Genomic DNA, 23,698 nt, shown 5'->3' with positions numbered 1-23,698 from the left:
AAAATCATTTGTTCTGGCTCTGCCAACACATCAGGGGTGAGTTAATTAAATGTTTGGCCAAATATAGCAGGCTCATTTTTAAGTTGATAATTTTGTATGGCCCCAGAATGATGTTATAAATATCCAAAGGCCCTTGGCAGAAAAAAGGTTTCCCACCCTGCTTTAAAACAAAGGCTATAATAAGAGACAAATGAGGACCCAAGCAATTCCACTTCTGGGCATGTATCTGAAAACAAAACTCTAACTCGAAAAGATGTATGTACCTCTATGTTCACTGCAGCATTACTTACAATAGCCATGATATGGAAGCAACCTAGGTGTTCATCAATAGATAAATGGGTAAAGAAGTGGACACAGACAGACACAAGAATATTACTCAGCCATGAAAAAGAATGAAATCTTGCCATTTGCCAAAACATAGACAGGCCTAGAAGGTGTTATGCTAAGTGAAATAAGTCAGACAAATACTATATCATTTCACTTACATGTGGAATCTAAAAAACTAAACAAATGAATAGACTCATAGATACAGAAAAACTGATAGTTGCCAGAGGGGTGAGGGGTTGGGCAAAAAGATAAAGGGGATTAAGAAATACAAACTTGTAGTTATAACATAAATAAGTCACGGGGAAGAAAAGTTATCAATAACATCACGAAATTTTGTATGATAATAGATGGTTACTGGACTTTTCGTGGTGATCACTTTGTAAGGTATATAAATGTCAAATCATTATGCTGTATGTCAACTATAATTTTTAAAAGCTTCACATTCAAAAAAGAAAAAATGATGTCACCCAGTCTTCAGGACCCTACCCCATTAATCTGGCTTAAAAAAAAAAAGTTGGGGAGGAAGGCAAGACAAAACAATGCTCTTATAAAAGTCTGTCCTAATCAATTAATGGTCAATATCTAAGTCGTACACAGATCATTGTTCTGCTAAAATCTACTATGTGCAGACAGAAAGCTACATTCTTACTACAGGTTATAAATGAAACATCACATCCCAAAAATCTTTTCACAACAGCATTTTGGAAACCTCTAAAAGTGAAAAGCAGCATTATATAATCTTTACATAATTGCAACTGCTTAAAAAAAAACAAACCTGCGATCTGAAAACTTACAGTATTTTAAGTTTATGGGTTAAGGATAGCTATCCTTGTTTTACAAATAAAAATAGGAATCTCAAGAAAATACTAAAGTTATGTTTTTATCATCATCATCATCAGTTACAACAGCAAAAGAACGAACACTTACTCCAGGCACTACTAAGCTCTTTATATTCCTATCTCATTTAATCTTTATAGACACCTTGCGAGGGAAATGCTATTATCTCCATTTTAGAGACTGGTAAACAGTCTTAGAGATCAATTTGCTAAAAGTCATAAATATAAGTCACAACACCAGGACTTGGAACTCAAATTGGTTCGACTTTGTACATTCAACCGATTCCCTGCACTGCCAACCTCTTTGCTTTTCTGAACCACATCCAAATAGTTTCCCACCAATTATTTCAGAATAAATGCAAGTTAAGGTCACCTCACTACTACTCCTCCAAACCCATAAAAATGTTATTATAAAATCCCCATTCTCTAAAGGGGGAAGAAAACGGAGACCAAAAGCCACCTGCTTAGAAGAGTCTCAGAGCTCAACTGCCAGAAAAAGAAACAAATTAGAATACTGGCTGTTTATATTCTGAATTCGAACTGAGGCAAAACAGGCACCTGGCACGCGTCCCTGGGCTAGGTGAGCAGACCCCCTCACGTGAGCCGGTAGGCGCACAAGGTGGCGGGGTTTGTGCGGGGATCAGAGCGGGTCAGCCCTGGCGGTCGCGGGAAGCGGGGAGAGACACAGACCCGCTGAAGACAGGCATTAGCTGAGCACCGAATCTGAGATACCTGCACCTGAAATAATGTGACAACAGAACAAGGGGGTAGACAGGTGTGTCTGTGTTGGGGGGAGGGACGTGTCCAGGTCCTGACGGACCTTAAAATCCAGACGAAGTTTAAAAACTGACTCCGCAGGTGACAGGCGGGGCCCTGACACCACCTCCTCCCCGGGAACAGGGCATCAGCACACGTGGACGGCTCACCTTCATTTCTAAAGGCACCCGCTGCCACCTGTTTATTAACTCATTTCATCTTCCTCCACAGCATGACCCTGTTCCAGGTTTAGGAAAAAACACGAACGTGACTTTAAAATGCCACTGACCTGGACTTAACGACGGGAGGCTCCGGTCACCTGGGACACGGGCTCTCTCTCACTGGAAGGCGGGCGGGCGGCCAGGGCTCCGGTCCCCGCTTTCCCAGAGGGAAGCCGGGCCGGGGCTGCGGGAAACGGGCTACAAGGACCACAGGCCCGGCAAGTGGAGACCTAGGCGCCTCCCCCGGACCTCAGGCTCCCATCCTGGGGGTCTCCCCTTCCGCCACTCCGAGAGGCGGCTTTACTGCTGAGGAAAACTAACGCTCCGGCACAGGGTGTCCCGAGGGCCGCCCCGGAAAACCAGGAAGTGCCTCCTCCCGCCCCGACTGCCCACTCCCAGCGCATAGCCCACGGCTCCCGGGCAGCGGAGGGAGTGGACTCACTCCCCAGGCTCGCACCCCGGACACCGCTCACGGCCCGGGGGCGTCTCCCGACGGCCTCTGCGGCCCACGGTCCCGGGCCCCCGAGTGGCCACGGACCCACTCAGTACCTGTTGAAACCCAGAAAAGAACGTCCCCGCTACAGGGAGTTTTGGGGCGAGGGCCCTCAGCGGGCACGCACCCCCAGGCAGAGCCAAAGGGCCTCGGTAGGACGGTAGGGTCCCCCGCAACCCCAGTCCCTCGGGGGTCGAAGGGCGGGAGCTGCCCAGTAACCTCCGCCCCAGGCGGGGGCCCGCCCTGCGTGTCACGTGAGGAAAAAATACCGGTAGCAAACTAAAGAGAAAGGAACTCCCGTCCCAGGAGTGAGGGGAGAAGGGAACGCCACGAGCCCCGGCTCAGGGTGCAGAGGGAGGGAGGGAAGGACGGAGGGAGGGAGGGAAGGAGAGACGGAGGGAGGGATAGGGCTCGGGGCAGCTAGTTACCGGGCGCGCCGTCGCTCTCCGCTTCCGCCGCCTCCTCCTCGAAGCTCTGGCTCTTCCGTCGGCGCCTCGGGGGCGAGCGCCAGGCCTCGACTCCGCCCCGCGCCGAGGGGCCTTCTGGGGGATGTAGTCCCGGGCCGTCGGCTGCCACGGGTCACGTGGGGGGGCGGGGCTAGCAAAATGAAGAGGTGGAGAAGGTGCTTACGCTCAACTCTTACCCTTGGGCTCAGCTACAAAGGAACTCGAATCTCTTCCCATCCCACTCAGTCATACCATCCCTCTTCTTCACAGCCAAGTTTCTTGAAAAATATAGTCTAAGTTCGCTGTCTCCACTTCCTCCTTCGTCCTCGGCCTCCACAGAAAATGCCCTTGTTGCCAAATTCATCAGAGATAGTTTCAGGTCCTCTGACTTAAACGTTAGGCACCATTTGACGCTGCTGGACGGACATTCTTTTTCGCTTATTTTCTGACACTAGTCAGGTTTTCCTTCTTCCTCTCAGGCTCCGAGAATTGTTTTTCTAACCCGTCTCAGATATTAGTGTTCTCCAGAGTTCTTGGTATTGCACTGGGGGAGGGGAGGCTCCTGCCCCGCCTCTCCTGAGTTGGATGTTTGTATTCCCAACTTCATAGACTGACCCCTCCTCATCCGTGTCCCACAGACATTTCAAAAGTGAAACTCCCACCTTCGACCTAGATTCCTCCCTCGCTCTCACTTCCTCTACCACCTATGCCCGAATAGTCACCAAGTCTACCTCCCAAGCATCTCTTGAACCTCTTCCTTCTTCACACCCACTGCCAGTGATTTAACTCAGACCTGCATTATTTCTTACCTGGTTACTCATGCACGGTCTTCCTCGCTGGCCTCAGTTCCTTAGCACCTCTATCCAATCCTCCCTACTACCATCGGGCCCATATATGCAAAGGAACATTTTACTCCTGTCACCTTTTGGGTAAAATCTTGTAAAGGATCCACTTGATTAAGTTTGAGAAGGGGAACAGGGGTGAATCCTTTGGGGTGGCTTTTGCAACATATGGAAGTCAGCTCTACTACTTCCCACCCCCCCATACCGTGGTTGGAAGGTTCAGAGAAAGATTATAGCACACCCTATTGTGAGGTAGGTAAGCAGGGGCATTTTTTTTTTTTTTTCAAAAATTCCCCAGATGATTCAGTTATTCAACAAGGTTGTATTTTTGCTGCGTAACAATAACAGCAAGCAAGGCCGTCCCTGCCCTTGTGGAGTTTACAGTCTCTTGGAAGAGACAGATATTAATCAAATGACTCCATACCAAAAATGAGACCCAGCAATAACAACAAAAGCCCACAATTACCAGCTGTGGTAAGAATTATACAGGAAAAGTAAGCAGTCTTTCCCTTTTCCTCTGCCCAGGCTGGGAATCGCTTTATGCTCCTCAGCCTATCAACATCGCCTGTCAGGAGGTAGTCTCCTTCCACTCCCTCCCTTACACATCGAGATTTACCAAACTGCTGCATTGCATTCACTCTCTCACTTTTGCACAAGCTGTCCCTCTGTTTGGAAAACCCTTCCCTTTCTCCCGTGACTAAGTGTACTCTACATTATTCTCCTCTGTTGGATTCAAAGCAAACCCAGTAGAACACCTGCCATATAGAAGGATTTTCTGAGGATTGGACTGTCAGGTGATAACTCCCAGCCCAGCAAAGGTGAGCTGAGTAGGGGAGCCAAGGACGGTTAAATGTGGGCTACTGAGAGCAGGGCTACATTAGTGCCGGGAGCCGGTCCATCCTTGCTGTTTCAAGGGACCTGGCAAATATAGCATACGGTTCTTAATATGTTTGCTCACCTTCTTGGCACTGTGTTTTAACCAAGGTCACCTCTCCGAGAAAGGTTGAATCCCCAAGTAGGGATTTTCCCCTGAAGTTAGGGAGGGGATGAAACTCCTTAACTAAGTGCCAGGCGGGAAGTTAATCAATTTAACTACAAACAATCATGCTTAAGCTACATAATCTTTACTCCCTGGAATGGAGATAAGAAACGCCCTAACCTTTGTAATAGAAATTGACAGGATTAGAATCAACTGGTATAAATACAGATGCAACAAGACAACAACAGACAGAATTCAGAAGACAGAAGAACACAGAACTTAGAACACAGAATTCAGAAGACAGAACTCAGAACACAGAACTAAGGACACAGGGCTTGGAAGACAGGACCAAGAGAGACAGAGCCTAGGCACAGAACCTACACAGAACGTTCTCTAGAGACAGAAGAACTTCGCTGGCGAGAGCATGCCGGAGGATCTTGGACAGGGACTGGCCTCGGAGCCTGGAGGCAAAGCATGGTGAGAGAGCATGGCAGGGGATCCTGGACAGAGGCTGGCCTCAGAGCCTGGAGATGGAGCCTAGCGAGAGAACATGGCAAAGGATCCTGGACTGAACCTGACTACAGAGATTGGCAGGAGAACCTGACTTGAACCTGGTGACCAAACCTGGCTGGAGAAGTCCCTGTGTCATTCCTTCTTCGCCGACTCCGTCCACACCTTTGGGGACCCCTGGACCCGCTGGGGTTGGACCCCGGCACATTAGCCAGTTTAAGTGGCATAGAACGTGAGCCAACACACCCATCATCCAAAACACAGATCAAGTATTACCTCCTCCAGGAAGTCTTTGCTGAGCTCCCCCAGGGTGAACTATTGCCTCTTTCCTGGGTAATCATTGCACCCATGCTGACCTTTCTTTCATTGATATGCTGGAGCCAGCTCGCATCAACTTTGAAAAGCCAATTTAAGCTCTCAGGAATTTTGCAATTCAGTTCTTACCTTTGGTGGCTTGAAATCAGCTGTGATGGGAGTATTTATACCACCATGGAAATCAGCAAATGGCAAATTAGGGCTTTTTTTTTTTTTTTTTGAGAGTCAGTTTGCCAGGGCAACACTGCCTTTGTCATAACACACATCTCTTCATTGTATTGTGGTGATGAATCCTCTATTAGATGAATTCCTTACGACAACTTCATTTAGCAAATATTTATTGATATTTATTACTATGTACCAGACACTAGCAAGATGCTTAAGAGTTATACAGTGGAGTACAAACAAGCATAGTTCTTACTGTTATGGTGCTTACAATCTAGCAGATAAGACAGAAAATAAAGAACTCTATACATACAAATTCAGCCTGGCTGCTTTGTGATAGAACATCCTGGCATTGAGTGGTGATCTACTTTAACTAACAGGGTGGTCCAGTAAGCTCTCTGAGGCAGTGATCTTTCCACTGAGCAACAAAGGATGGAAAAAATAATAATCAAGAGGAGAACCAGGGGGGAAGTGTTCCAGCCAAATGGATCAGACTATACAAAGAAAGAGCTAGGTTGTTTGAAGGACAGAATGGTCAGTGTTGCCGGCATGGTGTGATCATTAAATTTATGTGGTGTCAACTTGACTGGGCCACAGAATGCCCAGATTAAACATTATTTCTGCGTGTGTACTTGGGGATGTTTGCAGATGGGATTAGCTTTTGAATTGGTGGAATCAGTAAAGTACAGGTGACCCCTGAACAACACAAGGGTTAGGGGAGCCAATCACTGTGCAATGGAAAATCTATGTACAGCTTTTGACTCATCCACCGTCGTCTCACAGTCATCTCCCTCAGAATCTATGGGAGACTGGCTGCAGAATATCCCGAGGATACCAAAATCTATCGGTGCTTAAGTCCCTTATATAAAATGGCATAGGATAATGCAAACAGTCAGCCCCACTTCCTGTGGATTCCCAAGCACGGATCAAAAAATACTGTTTTAGATCCTTGGTGGTTGGTTGAATCTGCAGAATGAAACTCCGGAATAAGGAGAGCTGACTCTATGTTTATTTATTAAAAATCCAAGTATAAGTGGATCAGTGAAGTTCAAACCCATATTGTTCAAGAGTCAACTGTACATTGCTCCCCTCTCTGATATGAGTGGGCACCACCATTCAATCCACTGAGGGCCTGAATAGAGTAAAAATCAGGAAAAGGGAGAATTCAGTCCCTTCTTGGTTGTGTACCTGAGCTGGGACATCTGTCTGTTAGCCTTCACCTGTCCTTGAACTGAGATTTATCCCATTGGTTCCCCTGGTTCTCAGGCCTCAGACTCAGACTTGAATTACACCACTGGCTTTCCTAGGCCTCCAGCTTGCAGACAGCAGATTGTGGGACTTCTCAGCCTCCACACCTGCATGAGCCAATTCCTCAAAATAAATCTCCTTTTGTATATACATACATATATAGAATATATATCCTGTATATAGGATATAGCATATATATATGATATCTATATATATATAAAAGGCGAATATGCTAAGTGTCCGACCTTCCGACCAGTCACTATGATGTGCACTGATTCCCAGGGGGCAGACACTCAACGCAGGAGATGTCGTGACACACACTGGTCATTTACACAGAAACGGCACCACGGACCTGGCACCGACAAACCAACATTTAGCTTCCCCCAAGTGGGACACAGGCCCCAACACCACCCCAGAGCGACAGCTCACCAAATCACAGCTGACACTGCTGAGACCCCATGGTGCAAAATGCAGCCCACAGCCCAGCCCAGCCCAGAAATGGTGGCTGTGGGTACCAGGTAATGACATCATGTAGCAACGCCTGGCTTCCTCTCCCTAGGGCTGTGGTCGGCAAACCTCGGCTCGCGAGCCACATGCAGCTCTTTGCCCCCTTGAGTGTGGCTCTTCCACAAAATACCACGTGTGGGCATGCATGTACAGTGCGATTGAAACTTCGTGGCCCATGCACAGAAGTCGGTATTTTGTGGAAGAGCCACACTCAAGGGGCCAAAGAGTCACATGTGGCTCGCAAGCCGGGGTTTGCCGATCCGCAGTTTGCCGACCACTGTCCTAGGGACTAGCCTCCTTGGAGTTTCTTCAGCCCAGGAACACGACTTGCTTTATAGCCAGGTGCAAACATTTTACACTTTAACCAAAAGTCTGTGAAGTGTTTTCTCATGCCTCATCTCATTTGATCCTCACAGAAGTCCTAAAGCAGGTTAATAGGAGACTCAGTGGAATCCAATTTTCTTTTCATTAGCCGGAAAACAGAGATTTAGAAAGTTTAAAAACTTGACCCAACTGAAAAGTAGTAAGAAATGGAGGAAGTTGAAAATGACTTCAGGTTTTCTCACTGCACAGAATATAGTCAAACACTGAAAATACTGTTAAATATTTCACCCTTTGTTCTCCCTGAGATCTACAATAATAATCTGCTTCATGTTGATATTTACTGCTGTATTGCTTACAATTACCTGAAAGAGAAGTTGGGGTGCTTCACTGGGTTGGAAAAAGTTTAGCTAAATCAGAAAGCAGGTCTAATTAAGCAAGTTTATTCTTTATATACAAAGCTCTCTCTGGGGCCAATCACACGTGTGTGTTTCCATCTGTCATTGTCGATTGTGAATTTGGTTGACACTTCTATTATAGAGAAAGGACAAACAGCGATATTAAAATATTTCTTCAAATTAATTTCCTTTAATTAATTAAATGTGCATGAATCCATGCACCGGGCCACCAGTATACATATAATAGGATATATATCCTATTTAGATAAACATATGTAGTGTTTGTGTTTATGTATTAAAACAATCATATAGGATATATATATATATATATATATATATGTATGTATATGTATGTATATATATATATATATATCTCCTATTGGTTCTGTTTCTCTGGGGAACCCTAATACAGATAGCAGGAGTGTCAATTAGGTGATCCAGATGACATGAGGTAATTGGAGTCAGGTGTGCACAACCTTAAGGCCATGGTGAGGACTGTGGATTAAATTAGAGCAACCAAGGGGGTGGTGTTATCCGATCCACATTTCAATCACTCTGCTTTTGCTTGGAGGGCCAGAGTAGAAGTGGGAGCCCATTTACTGCATTAGTCTAAGTAAGAAAGAATGACACAAAGTGCTGGTGTTAAAACAAAATGGGTGGATTTGACAAATATTTTGCAGCGCCAGCAGGACCTGCTGGTGATTGAATGTAGGGGAGAACGGGCTGGTGAAGGAGAAAAGACCCACGGGCAGAACTTGTTTATATTCATCTCCATGTCTGCCGCCCCTAGAATAAAGCCTGACACATAGTAGGTGTTGAATAACTGTGCTGAGTGAAGGCATCCATTCAATGTGCTAAGCTCTGTGTTCTTCATTCACACAGGGCCTCCACTAGCCCATATAGTATCTTCATGCAAATGAGAAAAAAGTGCCCCTTCCTCCAGATAGACAAGCCCATCTCCAGGGTGCACAGATCAATGAGCAAGCTTGGGCTGCGTTATGCCCCCACTTGCTTCTGCAGCTGGCATCCTTGTGCAGTGCACAGTCTGCACAACCACATATGGCAGCCCTGGCTTAACATCCCTGAGAGATGGTTTTGTGGCATTAAGCCCAGTATGCATGGGGAGAATTTGAGTTCCAGGGGAAGGAAGCTGCCTGCCTGGGGACACCAGACCTGCTGCTGTGACTGAAATTCAGATCTTTGCCCTCTGAATCCCTGTGGGCTCTTTAGCTTTGGAGCCGCATTGTCTCTCCCAAATCACTCAGCCCATCAATAAAACGCTAAATTCAAAATGGTGACTTTGCTTCCTTGAGTTTCTCATCTGTCTCGGTTACTATTGTTAGAGTATTTCACATTTACACAGTATCCAGTATGTGCTCAGTCCCTTACAAAATACAATAAAGGAACATGAAACCGAAGGATCTTTTCTTTTTTAAATAGACTAAATAAGGAATGGCTGCTTAAAGGGACCTTAGCTCTTGGATAAAAATGGTGATAGGTTGGTTTAAGGCAGCGGTTCTCAACCTGTGGGTTGCGACCCTTTTGGCGGTGAACGACCCTTTCACAGGAGCCGCCTAGGACCATCCTGCATATCAGATATTTACATTACGATTCATAACAGTAGCAACATTACAGTTATGAAGTAGCAACGAAAATAATTTTATGGTTGGGTCACAACATGAGGAACTGTATTTAAAGGGCCAGAAGGTTGAAAACCACTGGTTTAAGGCAATGGAGAGGGGGAGGAATAATGCCCATGTGCAAGCTGTTTTGCCTTTGAACTCCCAACCATAGCGGTCAAGGACATAAGGAAGAGAAAGAAATGCCCTAGAGGAGGAAAAGGTTCTCCCTTTAATAAACCATAGCATTTAACAAGTGCTTAATGTGTGCCAGGAACCGTGCTAAGCCCTTTACATGTCCCATCTGAGTCAATCCTTGCACAACAGTACGAGGTACAATCTGTTATTACCATCATTTTACACTGGAGGAAACAGAGGCCCCAGGCTATGCAGCTAATAAGTGAAAAACCTGAGTTTTGAACCAAAACAGTCTGGCTCTAGAGTCTGAGCTCTCAGCCACTAAATTATACCACCTCTCACGCCAGCTTACCTGTTTTAATAGTGTGATCCTTTGGAGTCCTGGGATAATTAACGGAGGATATCTGGTTTTCAGACTCTTAGGGACTCCATGTCACCTGTCTGTTTAATGATTCTCAGCCTAGCTTCAAAGTAGACAGTTTGAACACGGCATATATAAGAGAAAAACCCTGCGGGGGGCATTTCACAATCTCCTCGGAGCTTTAATAGCCTCCCAATATAATACCACAATTACTCGGTTGGCATGGAAGATGGAGGAGAAAATGTTACCAGGAGAGAGGGACTAAACGAGCCTGCCCCTTGGAAATGTGAGCCCTGATGGGTCCCTCCCACTTGAAATTTCTTTGCTTTTGTGATTTTTAGCCAATAAGCACAGAAGCATCCACATTTTATTGAGATTTAGGGTATTTTGACCTTTCCCTCATAAAGTGCTACTATCCAGAATTGTATGGGTCTTGGGCATCAACTGGAGGAATCATAAGACTTTTTAGGACAATAGGAGGGCAAGGTATCAACGGACAGCTCCCATTTAATTCAGAAAAAGCAGGAGAGAGGACTCATGAGCAGCAATGACTCCAGGCCCCCAAGCCTAAATTAGGAGCCAGAGAACTCTCTCAACTCTAGGTGAAGCTACCTTCAAGAGGGCATGGACACAACTATTGTTTTGGTTGACTCTCTGGGTTGTGAGGTCACAGCATCTGAAGCTCTTATGCAGCTGTGAGTTGTGCCAGCACCCCACCACCATACTGCCACCACACACACACATATTCCCCTCCCACCACTAGTTTCCATCGCTTGATGTCAGGACTTGTACAGCTAAACTATCTAATGCCACCATGCCTGACTGGAGGGAAAGCTTGGTGATATTATGCCCATAGTCCTCATGATCTGAGAACAACTTGACTCCTTAGAGAGGTAACTCTAAAATAGTGTAGAGAAACCAAGATGGCGGCATAGGTAAACACCTGAAATTGCTGCCTCGCACAACCACTTCAAAAATACAACTAAAAGACAAAACGGACATCATCCAGAACCACAGGAAGGCTGGCTGAGTGGAAATTCTACAACTAGAAGAAAAAAGAAAAGCACACTGAGACTCAGAGGAGGTGCAGAAGTAAAGTGCAAAGCTGGGCCTCATCTGGGCACCTCCAAACCCCAAACAAAGAAGAGGAATCTGCAGATCTCTTCATAGCTCCTGCTGGGTAGCCTCAGGCAGAGGCTAAATTAGCACCTCCTTAGAGATCCAAGTGCCAGTGTACCCAGTGGTCAGAGTGGGACCATCCAGATTACAACTCCTCAGATGCATAAGGGACACACTCTGGGGGCAGACTCAGTGAGCACCAAAGCCCCACTGAAGCAAGTCTTGCCCCATAAGGGTGACTCCAGCACAGAAATTCTCCCACCACAGACACAGCTGATTCTCTGAGCCAATTGGCCTGGAGGGTCAATTCCTCCCAGTGATACCAACTACAATCAAGGCTTAACTACAACAAGACTGTGCACACAACCCACAAAGGGGTGCACCAAGAGTGTCTACCTCAGGTAATTGGGGAGGCTGAGCTACTGGGTCCTATAGGACAACTAACACAGAAAAGCCACCCTATCAACACAGGGAAGCAGCCATAATGCGGAGACAAAGAAACAGGTCACAAATGACAGAAATGGAGGAAAGAAAACTACTGGATATAGAGTTCAAAACCACGGTTATGAGGTTTTTCAAGAATTTTCTAGAAACCGCCGATAAATTTGAGACCATCAATAAATCTAGTGAGACCCTCGAGGTTTTGAAAAAGGACTAAATAGAAATTAAGCATACACTGACTGAAATAAAGAATATTATACAGAGATCCAACAGCAGACTAGAGGATCGCAAGAATCAAGTCAAAGATTTGAAATACAAAGAAGTAAAAAACACCCAAATGGAAAAGAAAAAAGAATCCAAAAATATGAAGATGGTGTAAGGAGCCTCTGGGACAACTTCAAGCGTACCAACATCCAAATTATGGGGGTGCCAGAAGAAGAGAGAGAGAGCAAGATATTGAAAACCTATTTGAAGAAATAATGACAGAAAACTTCCCCTACCTGGTGAAATAAATAGACTTACAAGTCCAGGAAGTGCAGAGAACCCCAAACAAAAGGAACCCAAAGAGGACCACACCAAGACACATCATAATTAAAATGCCAAGAGCAAAAGACAGAGAGAGAATCTTAAAAGCAGCAAGAGAAAAACAGTCAGTTACCTACATGGGAGTACCCATAAGATTGTCAGCTGATTTCTCAACAGAAACTATGCAGACCAGAAGGGAGTGGCAAGAAATATTCAAAGTGATGAATGCCAAGAACCTACAACCAAGATTACTTTATCCAGCAAAGCTATCATTCAGAATTGAAGATCACATAAAGAGCTTCACAGAAGTTAAAGGAGTTCATCACCACCAAACCAGTATTACATGAAATGCTGAAAGGTATTCTTTAAGAAGAGGAAGAAGAAGAAAAAGGTAAAGATACAAATTATGAACAACAAGTACATATCTATCAACAAGTGAATCTAAAAATCAAGTGAATAAAAAATCTGATTAACAGAATAAACTGGTGAATATAATAGAATCAGGGGCATAGAAAGGGAGTGAACTGACAATTCTCGGGGTGGGGGGGGAAAGGGGTGTGGGGGGTGCGGGAAGAGACTGGAAAAAAATCATACACCTATGGATGAGGACAGTGGGGGGGGGTAAGGGCAGAGGGTGGGGTGGGAACCGGGTGGAGGGGAGATATGGGGGGGAAAAAGAGGAACAACTGTAATAATCTGAACAATAAAGATTTAATTAAAAAATAAATAAAATAATGTAGCAACTTCTGCCAATTTGAATCTCACAGTTGCGCTCTGTTTGAACCAGTCAGGTATCTAGAACTGGACCTTGGGTTCCAGCATGGCATCATCTATGCCCTGATATCGACCTCCTTAACACCTGCCTCAGGATGTGCAGCCTCCACAAAACACCCCCCACTTTACTAGACGAACAAGTTACTTCTGCCTCCTCCTCCCAATAATCCTTGGTTAGAGAGCTCCCACCAAATCGTAACTGTGTGTATGCCTCTACCCCGCCATGGCAGGTGTCATAACCAAGCACCATTCATGGCATATGGGCCCCACACTTACTTATTGGATGAACTAGTCCTCTCTTTGTTCTTTAAAGCAGGGGTGGGAACGGGGAGCCAAGGGTAAAATCAGAGGAAATCAAGTAACCAATAACTTTAGTTTACACTCTCATTCCTCAAGAACACTTTTGCAGACAGCACCTCTCCGTGCCCCATTCCTCGCCCCCCAATTCCCTGACCTCCAAAAATAATGTAGCAAAGCATCTGATGAATTACTTGGGAATAGATAGAACTTCACAAAGAGTAATTCTATTTGACCTGATCCCTGATGAATAGCTTGGGTTTAAATCCTCGCTCTTCCAATTACTAGCTGTGCAACTTTAAGCAGGATACTTTATCTTTCTGTGCCTCGGTTTTCTGATGCATTAAATAATAATAGTGGCAACATCACAGCAGGTGGGCAAGGATTGTGATTGCTAAGTGATACATTCTATGTAAAGTGCCCCATTCCAGGTACATAATAAGCATTTCCAAAAAATGGCAACTGGTTTGTAAACGGTCCAGATTTAAAGATAACAAACCCATTCTATTTAAATCTTCCGAAGGCTGGGTTTATTCCAGGGCGGGAGTGTTCTGGAGTTCTGTCTGGAGGCTCAGACAACTGGTGTCATCGACTGGTTCTAATCTGGATCTATCACTCACCAGCAGTGGCTCTTGCCTAAGTAAGTAGCTGATTTTCCAAAGCCTGATGTCCCTCGTAGGGCCAGCAGCACTGAGCTGTCTCACAAGGGGGTGCCGGAAAGATCAATTCGTGTTAGCAAAGTGCTCTGGAAATGTAACATGCTAAATATTAATGGGTCTCTCTGAGTGTCGGGAAATGTGCAATCTGAACTCTGCTCAGGACAAGCTGAAGGTGGGGAGAGCAATTCTGGGCAGCCCGATTGCCACATCCTTGGTCTAATTGGGAGGTGGTGCTGATGAAGGAGCAGTGAGTGCAGCGAGCATGTGGGGGCTGGGCAGGGCTGTGGATGGCAGCTCTGGAAGGAAGGATGTTCTGAGGAAGCACCTAACCCACAAAAGACAGAAACTTGGGGTCGGTTTTGGATGAACCCAGAAAAGCCCTTGAACTTTTTTTTTTTTTCTTCGCAAAAAGCAAACATAAGCTTACGGCTTGCTGTTCCCTCTCATTTCTCAATTCTGCAGAAGATAGCACTGTGAGGATGGCAGCCATTTGCATTCTTATCCTGCTCTCATCCTCCAAAACCATATAGGCAAGGTGATAGGTAGAAATTGATTTAACTTTAGCCAAACTCTCAGTTCAAAATCTTTAGTGTGGCCAGACATCAGCCTGTGCCACTGCTAAACATCTCTGGTGTAAGGCATCCCATAGGACACTGCTCAATGGTCACCTCTTCCAGGAAGGCCTCTTGGACCCAACCAAATTGAGCTGGGAGCTCCCCCTTGGAGCCCCCGGAGTGCCCTGTGCTTGTTCCTATGAGTACATGTAATAGACACTGCCAGTGCTCTGCCTACATCCTTTGGCACCATCATTTCCTACACACCCATGACTTTCTACTGCCTATAGCCCTGCATGTGCTCGGCCAGACGTCAGGGCAGGCCAGAAGGTGGGCGTTCATGGGCAATTGTCAGATTCTCACCCTCAGATGAGAGAGCTTCTGCACTTGCTCTGAGCACTCCCCAATGGGACCGAGCTCCAGCTGCACACAGCAATCACCTGCTCATTAACACACCCTGTTTTGATTTCTTTTCCTTCTCTGTCTCAGCTTCTCACCCCTCTCCTGGCACTTCCTAGGGTCGCTGCCTGGGGACCGCTCCTGAGGCCCCCAGCCTGAGACTCTGCGCTTACCCTGCTGTAGGAGGGTCATCTGTTTGTGCCTCTCATTCTCACTAGACATAAGCAACTTAAGGGAAGAGACTGTGCCTACTTCATCTTTTTATCCTCAATGTTTTGCATCATACCTGGAACATAAGAGCTCAGTAAATATTTGTTGGATGAATGATTGAATGGAGTATTGAGCCCAAGGATGATAGTAATAATATCTGGCACTTCCTGAGTGCTTCTAGAACAGTGGTTCTCAACCTTCCTAATGCCGCGACCCTTTAATACAGTTCCTCATGTTGTGGTGACCCCCAACCATAAAATTATTTTCGTTGCTACTTCATAACTGTAATTTTGCTACTGTTATGAATTGTAATGTAAATATCTGATATGCAGGATGTATTTTCATTGTTACAAGTTGAACATAATTAAAGCATAGTGATTAATCACAATAACAATATGTAATTATATATGTGTTTTCCGATGGTCTTAGGCGACCCCTGTGAAAGGGTCGTTCAACACCCAAAGGGGTCGCGACCCACTGTTCTAGAAGGATCCCCTCACTGTTCTCAATATCAGCTCAGAACTAAGGAATTCTGTCCCAGGACTTAGAAGAAAAACAAATACGTGTAATACCTGAACTTGTCAGGTGTGGTCAAAAGTTGCCTCCCGGTAGTGAGCTGGCATCTTGTGCGGACTGCTCCCTAGACCCCTGCAAGTCTCCTGCAGCTCTGGCCTCGGGAAATTCATCACTGCAAGCAGGACAGCCGCTTCTGCCGTATATAACAACAAATGCTCCTTTCTCCTCATGCCAACTCCTCAGGCCTCCTCTCTCTTTTCTGTTCTTCACATTTAAAAAAACCCAAAAACTGGCTGGCTATATTTCATAAATTTTCTGCAGTGTTGCCTTTCTTCCGACTTTTTTTCTTTCTCAATACTGAAAGAAAGGGAAGCACATGAATCTGTAAGAATAGTGCCCAAAAAGCAGAAGCTAGAGAAGAAGACAGTGCTCCAGGAAACGCTAAAAGCAACCCGAGGGACTCAACAGTGATGTCTGGGGAAGAACTTCAAGCAAAGGCTAAACCCATTGTCTATGGAAGGTGTGTGTACACAGAGGAGGAGGTCAAACTATTCCATATTTGTTTTCACATCTTCTCCAGTCTTTACAAAGGTGTCCAAACTAGAAATTGTATGCCAATCATAGAAGAATGAATAGCTGGAATTCTTTCCAGCAGAAGGAAAGGACCTCAGCAATTTACAGTGAGGTCACACATTCTACCGTCGGCATTTGGGAAAGAGAGAAACAAAGAGAGTTGGAGAGAATGAGCCAGCAGTTACAATTTAAGTACTCTAGAGCATTCTGCCTGCCTTTCCGCCCACTGAGCATATGCCCCAGTGTGAACATGAGATGGGAGATAATAAAATAATTGGTAATAGCAATGCAAATACTTATTATGTGCCAAGTGCTAGCCTAAGGTCCTTCGTGGATTTATAAATTTGGTCCCCAATATAACCCCATGAGGCAGGTACTATTATGATCCCACTTTACAGATGAAGAAGCTGGTGCATAGAGAGGCTGAGTAACTGCCTGTAATTAGTAAGTAAGTGATGGAGCCAGGATTCAAAGTTAGTCTGGCTCCAGGACTCACTAGAGTCAGCTTCCAAATGCCCCCATAGGAAGGGCAGCTAGGCAGCTAAGAGTGAGTTGGGTGTTCAGAGATCATTTTTCATACTGCGGGGCTCCTAATGCAAACAAACCAATTCCTTGGATGCACAACTAAGAATCAGTGATTTGCTGCCCTGCTAAGGATATTCAAGGACAATTTTGGGGACATGTCACTTTTAGCTTTCAATGCTGACTTGAGAATGTAACTCTTATGCTGGGCGTGAGTCCTCTGTGCATGCAATTTGTCTAGTCCCTAGACCTAGATGGAAAATCCCCCAGACAGCTGAAAGAATTTGCAGACCTTAGACCCACAGTCAAAATCTTTGAGAAATCGTGAAAAGTAGGAAATACCACATTTGGCCTCATTTTCAAAAAGATTAGGTTTATTTCTATAAAATATAGCCAAGTACACCAAATGTTAATATCTGCTATAATTTTAGAATAGGCTGTCAAGAAGATGAACTCACCAGTTCAGTCCACAAATGTTTATTTGGTATCTATTATGTGCCAGGGGGCCCATTCTTGGCACTGGGGATACAACAGGAACAAAACAGATGAAACCCATGCCTTCACAGAGCTTGCATTCTACTGGGAGACGGTCAATTAACAAATAAATGTAAAGATAATTTCAGGCAGTAATAAATGTTATGAAATAAGGCAGGGTAAGAGGATAGCAAGTGACAGATCGAGGCTGGGGTAGACTTTAGGTCTCTCTGTAAAACTGACATTTAAGCAGAGACTGAATGAAGTGAGGGAACCAGCCATGGGAGGCCTGAGGAAATGCACCCAGCCTAAAAGCCCTAAGGTAGGAACCTGCAGGTTGGAGGGACAGTAAGGAGGTCTGTATGATCAGAGTGGAAAGTGCAGCCCTAGCCAGTTTTGCTCAGTGGATAGAGCACCGGCCTGTGGACTGAAGGGTCCTGGATTCGATTCTGGTCAAGGGCACATGCCCGGGTTGAGGGCTCAGTCCCTAGTGGGGGGCATGCAGGAAGCAGCCGATCAATGATTCTCTCTCATAGTTGATGTTTCTATCTCTCTCCCCCTCGCTCTTCCTCTCTGAAATCAATAAAAATATATGGAAGGAAGGAAGGAAGGAAGGAAGGAAGGAAGGAAGGAAGGAAGGAAGGAAGGGAGGGAGGGAGGGAGGGAGGGAGGGAGGGAGGGAGGGAGGGAGAAGAAAAGGAAAGAAAGAAAGAAAAGAAATAAAAAAGAAAAGAAAAGGAAGGAAGGAAGGAAGGAAGGAAAGAAAGAAAGAAAGAAAGAAAGAAAGAAAGAAAGAAAGAAAGAAAGAAAGAAAGAAAGAAAGAAAGAAAGAAAGAAAGAAAGAAAGAAAGAAAGAAAGGAAGGAAGAAAGGAAAGAAAGGAAGAAAGAAAAGAAAGGAAGGAAGGAAGGAAGGAAGGAAGGAAGGAAGGAAGGAAGGAAGGAAGGAAGAAGAAAAGGAAAGAAAGAAAGAAAAGAAATAAAAAAGAAAAGAAAAGAAAAGAAAAGGAAGGAAGGAAGGAAGGAAAGAAAGAAAGAAAGAAAGAAAGAAAGAAAGAAAGAAAGAAAGAAAGAAAGAAAGAAAGAAAGAAAGAAAGAAAGAAAGAAAGGAAAGAAAGGAAGAAAGAAAAGAAAGGAAGGAAGGAAGGAAGGAAGGAAGGAAGGAAGGAAGGAAGGAAGGAAGGGCGAGCAAGAGTTCATGTGAACCATGAGAGGTGGCTAGGTGCCAGGCGCCAGGCCATGTAGGATCCTACGTGTCACTGTAAGGACCTTGGGTTTATTTCTGAGTGTGCTGGGAAGTCTCAGAGGAAGGCTTTGAGCAGGAGAGTAATGTGATCTGCTTTGGTTTTTAGAGAGATAACTCTGGCTGTTGGCTAGACACAGGATAAGCCATCTCTGTTCTCTTCATTGGAAATACTGCCTTTCTTTCTGTAATTCCACAATATTTAGCCCATCTTCTATTATACCATTTGTTTTACTTTGTGTGTGTGTGCGCACCCTCCACCCACTAGAGTGTAGTCTTCTTGGAAACAAAAATCTGAGTTTATTTGTCCTTGTCCCTCCACCTTGGTTGCTCCTGTGGAGAACGCACGTCTACTGGTGCACACAATGCCTGGAATAACTCTGAAAATGACCACTATTACAATGAGACTTCCAGTCTTTCACAAGGAATGCTGTAGCTGGCAATTTAATCATCAGATGGATGTTTGTGCCTTTTAAGGAGCTTTGACACTCTCAGCCTTTATAATTCTAAGAATAATGTTAAGTCATGAAAAAATAATAGAACTTAGCCCATACAAGTATTTGCATGCTCTACCCCAAAAAGTCATGGTCACACTTTCATAGAGGTTCTCCCTGCCTAGAAGCACCTTGATGCACCTTGTCAACTTGGTGAATTCTTCCTCACCTCCCAAGACTCACCTGAATGTCCCTTGGTGTTGGCTTGTACTCTGAATGAGTAGGATCACAAATGAAGTACTGTGCACATACTGGGCAACACAATTTAAGAGGAATGTAGACCCGCTGGGGCATGGTCACAGGAGGCTAACCAGAGCGTTGAGGGGTCTGCAAACAAAATACTATTAAGAAATGGCTGAAAACACTTAGATTTCCTCTGGAAAAAAGAAAGACTAAGGTGGGAGGGTGGGGGTATTGGAGGCACAGCAGCCATCTTCAGGTGTGAAAGAGCTGTCACAGGACAGAGGGAGAACCTTACTGTGTGCTGTCCAGAAGGCAGGGGGAGGACCAATGGGAGAAATGACAAGGAGCAGATTTCTGACCTGCTTAAGGAGGCACCTTCTTAACACCTAGCCCCGGCCCTTTCCTGCATAGAAACACAATGTGTTTTAATTGAATTGGAGGTTTAACAATTCCAGCTATTCAACAATGAATCGGCTCCAGAAAGCCTTAGAAAGGAGCCTTACCGGAATAAGGTATATTGGATTAGCTCAGGAGAGGCAAAGCTTTTACATTAAGTCCCAGCCATGAATGTTTGGCAGGGGCAGCCTGAAACACGGTGAGAACATTTTGAGGCTGCATTTCTGCTCGGCAAGCCAGCGTGTGGATGTCAATGGGCAATGTCTGCTGTGGGTAGAGGACTAGGGAATGGCAGCAAGAAAGTCAGCCCCAATATCTCAGGACTCTCTCAACCCTTCAACTGCATGTTCTTCTGCTGCTGTGTGTTTGGCTATGAGGCCTTCCGTGGCCCAGGTACAATTGCAGGTATGAAATACAATAAAGTGTCTTCCAGTTTCCCAAGCGGGGACACCTTGCTGCAGTGTGCAAAATCAGCATGGAACGTCCATCCAAGGGCCCGTGGCTTTCAGATCTGCTCAGAGAGCTGGGGCAGCTGGCATCGATTCTGTTTGTTTTCTTGGAAGGAGCAGTATTGATCTCCTGCACCTTGAAGCCTGCTCCTGGGTCACCCAGTTCCAACAAGCAATTCCCTTGTCTTCGGCCACCATGTCAAAGTCCCCTGGAAACTCTTCTTCTATTTGGCTCAGCCTCTAGCTAACAGGCTACTGATGCTGGGCATCACTGAGGACCCCTCGTTTAATCAGTGTAACCCTCCTTTTCTGCCTTCAAAGAAAGCCACGTTGAACCTCTTCAGTGCCAGGAACAGCGCTAGGCACTCAGCATAAGGCCGACTCCAAACCTCAGTCTGGCATAGACAACAGATAAGTTATTGACTCAGATATAGGCAATTCTGGCAAAAAATAAATAAAAATTTTTAAAAAGTGTAATTGGGCTGGGTGGTGGCGGAGGAGGGAGACAGAGCTCTGCTGGGGTGGGGGGGGTGGGGGTGGGGAGGGACCCTGGGTGGCCAGCAGCTGCTGGAGAGCTTTGATGGAAGGCTCAGCAGAGGAAGGAGGTGGGTCTTGAAGACTGAGTAAAGATCTCTCCTTAAGTAATTAGTACAATGCTAGAGTTCAGGGGTCACCCCTCATGACCTGACAAGAGTTCTGAAGAGTGGTCAACAAAGTGTGAAATCGGTGCCAGGGCTGGACAAATTGTGAGGAAGATATAGTTTGGCATTCCCCTTCCTTCTGGGCCCTCTCCCTGAAACGTGGACACACTTCCTCCGTCCCAGGACACCCTCCCTTCCTCCAACCCCAGCCTATCCCAGAGGAGGGCACCCTGAGCCTTACGCTGCTCTTGAGAACACAAGGTTTGTTCCGGGATCTACCTCGGCCCGACTTTATGTGAATTCTGCTAAGCTCCCGAACACCCAGGTTCCTACCATCAAAACCGATTTCCCCACCCTGTTCACAGCAGCATTGTTCACAAGAGCCAAAATGTGGAAGCAACCCAAGTGTCCATCAATGGGTAAATGGGTGAACGTAATGTGGCGTTTACATACAGTGCAATATTGTAAGCCTTTAAAAAGGATATGCTGACACATGCTGCAACAGGGATAAACCTTGAGGAGATTGTGTTAAATTAAATAAGCCAGTCGCCCTAGCAGGTTTGGCTCAGTGGATAGAGCTTCGGCCTGCAGACTAAAAGGTCCTGGGTTGGATTCCTGCCAAGGGCACATGCCCAGGTTGCAGGCTTGATCCCCTGTAGGGGACGTGTAGGAAGCAGCGGAACAATGATTCTCTCTCATCCTTGATGTTTCTATCCCTCTCTCCCTCTCCCTTCCTCTCTGAAATCAATAAAAATATATTTGAAAAAAATAATTAATTTATTAAGCCAGTCAAATACTGTATAGTCCACTCATGAGGTACCTAGAGTAGCCCAATCCATAGAGACAGAAAGCTGAATAGTGGTTGCTAGGGGCAGGGGAAAGGGAGAACGGAGGGTTGTTTGATGGGTACAGAGCTTCAGTTTTGGAAGATAAAGTTCTGGAGATTGGTTACACAATGTGCATGCACTAAACACTACTGAACCACAGACTTAAAAATGGCTAAAATGCTAACTGTTATGCTTTCTGTACTTTATCACAATTGAACAATTTTTTACTAAAACAAAAAACCACCTCAATCTTCCACTTGCGCCAACTGAGCACAGGCTTCTTCAGGGAGCTGACCTTACATGCTTTTTTTTCTTTTCTTTATTAATTAAGGTTTTACATATGTGTCCTTACCCTCCCTTCTCCCCCCCCCTGCCCCCCTCCCCTCCCCCCGCTCATGCCCTCACCCTGCTGGTGTCTGTGTCCATTGGTTAGGCTTATATGCATGCATACAAGTCCTTTGGTTGATCTCTCCCCCTTAACTCCACCCTCCCCTAACTACCATCTGAGGTTTGATGGTCTGATCGATGCTTTTCTGTCTCTGGATCTGTTTTTGTTCATCAGTTTATGTTGTACATTATATTCCACAAATGAGTGAGATCATGTGATATTTATCTTTCTCTGGCTTATTTCGCTTAGCATAATGCTCTCCAGGTCCATCCATGCTGTTGCAAATGGTAGGCGTTCCTTCCTTTTTACAGCAGCATAGTATTCCATGGTGTAGAGTCTTACATGCTTTTCATCACACCATCTCTGAGTTTCTGATCTCCGCCAGGGGAGGCCCATTCAGCCAACACACTGATTGTGCTAAGTGGGTGATAATCAGATAAAATGATACTCCTCCCAGGTCAGACTCCAGAACCAAAATCTTTTGTAAATCGTTCCTGGAAGCCGAGGGTCACACTTAGTGCAGAATATTTAGGAACCGCAGCAGTCCGTGCGACAGACAAGAGGTTTGAGATCCGTCGTTGGACTGTAAGCTCCAGGAGAGGAAGCCCGTGTTCGTCCTTGTCAGTCACTGCTTCACCCCAACCCTTGGCACTGGGCCTGAGGCTTAGATCACACTCAAAATGGTTCTGTTTTTCCCATAACCGTGAATGAATAAATTAATGAGTAGATGAAGTTGGCCCCTTGAAATAATACAAAGTAGGCAGTTGTAAGCATGAAGCATCTTATGGGAAATGGTACGTTTTCTACTTGTGCGCTGAACAAGTTGGTTTTGGCGGCCGACACCCCTTCTTTTGGAGGAACTACTTCTCCCTCATTCCTGTGCTCTGAGGGGCTGTCAACCACTGTGTCCTCCCCTACGGGCCACAGGGATGGGCATGTGACCCAGGCTGGCACAATGTTTGGACCCAATGACTTGTCCAGATGTGAGTACAAGACTCAAGCAGGGTCCATGAGAACCCTGCTGAGCTTTGCCTGTGGACACAAAGATTGAAAGGGCCTCTCTCCCCTTTGGCTTGTAAGCCAGTAGTCACTCTCCCCACCAATGGGAGGGATCCTGCCTGAGACCAAAGCCATAGAGGCAGGGCTCAGAGGTGCAGGAAAAGAGACAGCATCCTGAATTCAGTATTTTAACCTCTGGATGCAGCTGTGCTTAAAGCCAAACCCACTTTAGAACTTCCCAATTATAGGAGTCGATAAATTTTTTTCTCCTTAAACTTATTTGAATTAGTTCTATGGGCCTCACAACAAAGAATCCTGAGAAACATAGTCTGTTCATTTCAGTTTGAGTGTTCTCCATATGTGTTTCACCTTATGACATTGACTATTTTTAAGAGGCCACAAAATGTATTCTGCACATCTTTGTATGCACTGCACCAAGACACAGCATACAAATCTGGAGAGAACGGATTTGAAAAGCCAGTGTTTGTCCTGAGGGACAGTCTAGTGACGGTAAAGGGTTGGGGGAAGGGGAGAA

The 23,698-nt window shown here is 45.5% G+C and overlaps 1 protein-coding gene and 1 long non-coding RNA gene across 9 annotated transcripts in view; one reads left to right on the top strand and one right to left on the bottom strand.

Annotated features, from left to right (window-relative positions):
• The window catches only part of R3HCC1L (R3H domain and coiled-coil containing 1 like), a 71,165-nt gene extending 68,002 nt beyond the window's left edge, over window positions 1-3,163 (bottom strand). For 3 of the 8 annotated variants that reach the window (XM_059661003.1, XM_059661008.1, XM_059661009.1), the window contains exon 1: window positions 2,209-2,680. The gene's annotated coding sequence lies outside the window, so the exon portion shown is untranslated. The other 5 variants (XM_059661004.1, XM_059661006.1, XM_059661010.1 and 2 more) reach the window with 5 other exon arrangements.
• A 6,778-nt stretch (window positions 3,164-9,941) lies between these two features.
• LOC132214212 (uncharacterized) overlaps window positions 9,942-23,698 on the top strand; it is a 377,066-nt gene continuing 363,309 nt past the window's right edge. The window contains exon 1 of the long non-coding RNA XR_009448234.1: window positions 9,942-10,085. This is a non-coding gene — a long non-coding RNA (uncharacterized LOC132214212). The remainder of the gene's footprint in view (window positions 10,086-23,698) is intronic.

The sequence above is a fragment of the Myotis daubentonii genome, chromosome 13 (assembly GCF_963259705.1).
Source record: "Myotis daubentonii chromosome 13, mMyoDau2.1, whole genome shotgun sequence".
Taxonomy (NCBI): Eukaryota; Metazoa; Chordata; class Mammalia; order Chiroptera; family Vespertilionidae; genus Myotis; species Myotis daubentonii.
This window is presented reverse-complemented; position numbering and strand designations above follow the sequence as displayed.